Source organism: Schistocerca americana, chromosome X (assembly GCF_021461395.2).
Source record: "Schistocerca americana isolate TAMUIC-IGC-003095 chromosome X, iqSchAmer2.1, whole genome shotgun sequence".
Lineage (NCBI taxonomy): Eukaryota > Metazoa > Arthropoda > Insecta > Orthoptera > Acrididae > Schistocerca > Schistocerca americana.
Genome location: NC_060130.1, coordinates 254,432,700 through 254,435,148, shown reverse-complemented (window position 1 = coordinate 254,435,148; position 2,449 = coordinate 254,432,700). Strand labels below are relative to the sequence as shown.

At 45.3% G+C, this 2,449-nt stretch overlaps 1 non-coding gene across 1 annotated transcript; it reads right to left on the bottom strand.

The window, feature by feature from the left end:
• Window positions 1-255: 255 nt before the first annotated feature.
• On the bottom strand, window positions 256-330 carry Trnat-ugu. Its single transcript has one exon. It is a non-coding gene; the product is annotated as a tRNA-Thr (tRNA).
• Window positions 331-2,449: the final 2,119 nt, after the last annotated feature.

Here is a 2,449-nt window from a genome sequence, read left to right as displayed (position 1 = left end):
AAATAGTGGGGGAGGGGGTGTTTGACATATGGGGAAGTCTTCAACCTGTCGTCTCTGCAGTAGAAAGACAGCCAGATAAGAAGCGGTTAGCAATGCTGTCGCAAAGTGGGTTGCAAGGTGTTCAGCAAGAACTGATTCATCGACACAAAAACCACCCTGAAGGACAAGACCTAGAACAGTTGTTAGAATTATATTTTAATACCTTCAGCTGCAACCAGGCGTTGATATATATCAACGGGGTCAGGTGAAAATGTGTGCCCCGACCGGGACTCGAACCCGGGATCTCCAGCTCACATGGCAGACGCTCTATCCATCTGAGCCACCGACGGCATAGAGGATAGTGCGACTGCAAGGACTATCTCGCGCACGTCTCCCGCGAGACCCACATTCTCAACTTATATGTCCACACACTACATTCGTAGTGTCCCACCCCAACACACTCATTACTCGTGGCGTGGAAGACATTCTTACCAAGTCCCGTAAGAGTTCGGGGAATATGTGTGCATCCGCACAGAAGGAGAAGGTCATGGCCAGTGTTGCCAGAACTATGTACTTATACAGACATGTCCGAAAGAACAGAAACCAGCGCCTATTACCGCTCGGCCACAGCGGCCGGCTGTGCTTAATTGTTTTAATAAAGTTGAGGTTAATATTTAGCAAACTACTTCTACATTACGACGCCAAAGAAGACCGTTCCTCTTCCTGTTGATAGCTGCCCACTTGTTAAAACACCCTTTCTGCGAGAAAATGGAAAGAAAGTCTCGTGCTTAAGGCATGAGCCTCTATCCGTCACGCCACCTATTCCATTCATATTTGCTTCCACATGATATCTGTTGTGCGCCCTAGTAGTAAACACGCGCGCTACAGGCCTAAAGCATGGAAATTTGATCATAAATGAATTCCATATGGAATAGTAGACATGGAAGATTAAATAAGAAATAAGTAATGGCAAGCCCAACCACTGAAAATGGTGTTCGAGTTGCAGAATCGATGAACAGACAAAAATTAATTGGGATGCTATTGGTTATTGCCCGTCGATTTAACTTGTGGCGAAGCACTGTTTGGATCCCAGGGTACCAGGGTACAACTACCGCTGTCAGCATAAACTATCGTGATCATTGAAATATGAATTTCAATGGTTACCTCTGGTAAAACTGTATATTAACTGTGTGCACATGAGTTACAGTGCAGTTGGCCACACATCATTTCTTGCTGGGTTATAGGTACGTGCGAGCAGTATAAAGTTCACAAACACCACACAGTCGTGAGTACATGAGCCACCATCCTTCGTGAGTAACTTTTGTAACCGGACGTCAGAGCATATTCTCGGTGCTCAAGGGATGACGAGGGGTAGGATATTAAACGTACCGTTGACAGCGAGGTCATTAGAGATGGATCACAAGCTCGGATTATGGAAGGATGGACAGGGAAAGCGGCCGTACCCTTCCGAAGGAACCATCCCGGCATTTGCTTTAAGCGATTTAGGGAAATCACGGAAAACATAGATCTGTATCTCCGTATGGGGATTTGAACCGTCATCCTGCCGAATGCGAGTCCAGTGTGCTAACCACTGCGCCATCTCGCTCGGTCTCAGAGCATTAGAAAAGAGCGATTTGAGATGTATGTTTTGTACTTCGATTGCACTTTGCTATTGAATTAGGAAGTTGAGTACATTGCAGCTCAATGGTGATATGCTTTTAAGAGGAAAGTTTACGTGGGCTGCAATGGATCTTGGATCTAGTGGTATCTTATTCGTTTTCTCTCATGAGGATATTATTAATGGTTTAATCTTTTTTCTGTGCAGGCACAACATTTAAGAGGGAAACACAAAACACATAGTAACGAGAGATTTAAAACGAATGAATATCAATGTCCGAGCTAGAATGCGAAGCAATTATATCCGCTTCATGTGGTAGAAGCTGTTCTCCATGAGACGTACCGCGATAAACTGCATTTTAGCCATCGCCGAGGACGTTATCAAACTGCTCATGTCAGCGAATTTAAACTAGTAGTGCCTGCAGCTCGTGGTCTCGCGGTTGCGTTCTTGCTTCCCGAGCACGGTTTCCCGGGTTCGATTCCCGGCGGGGTCAGGGATTTTTACCTGCCTCGAGATGACTGGGTGTTTGTGTTGTCCTCATCATTTCATCATCCTCCATGCAAGTGGAAGATTGGATTGAGAAACGGTTGGGAATTTGTACGGGCGCTGATAACCGCGCGGTTGCGCGCCCCACAATCTAAACATCATCATCATTAAACTAGTAGTGCATGATAGCAGAGCAAGTGGCAGTTTCGTTCATTTCGGATTACATGAAAATATAATGTGTGCTTACTACTGGAGGCCTGTTTTTTTTTTTTTTTTTTTTTTTTTTGCCAAGGGCCTGACAACTCGTCGAAATCAGTCCCTTAGGAGACAATCCTAGCCTCATTTGGATGATAACGGCGCTTGAAG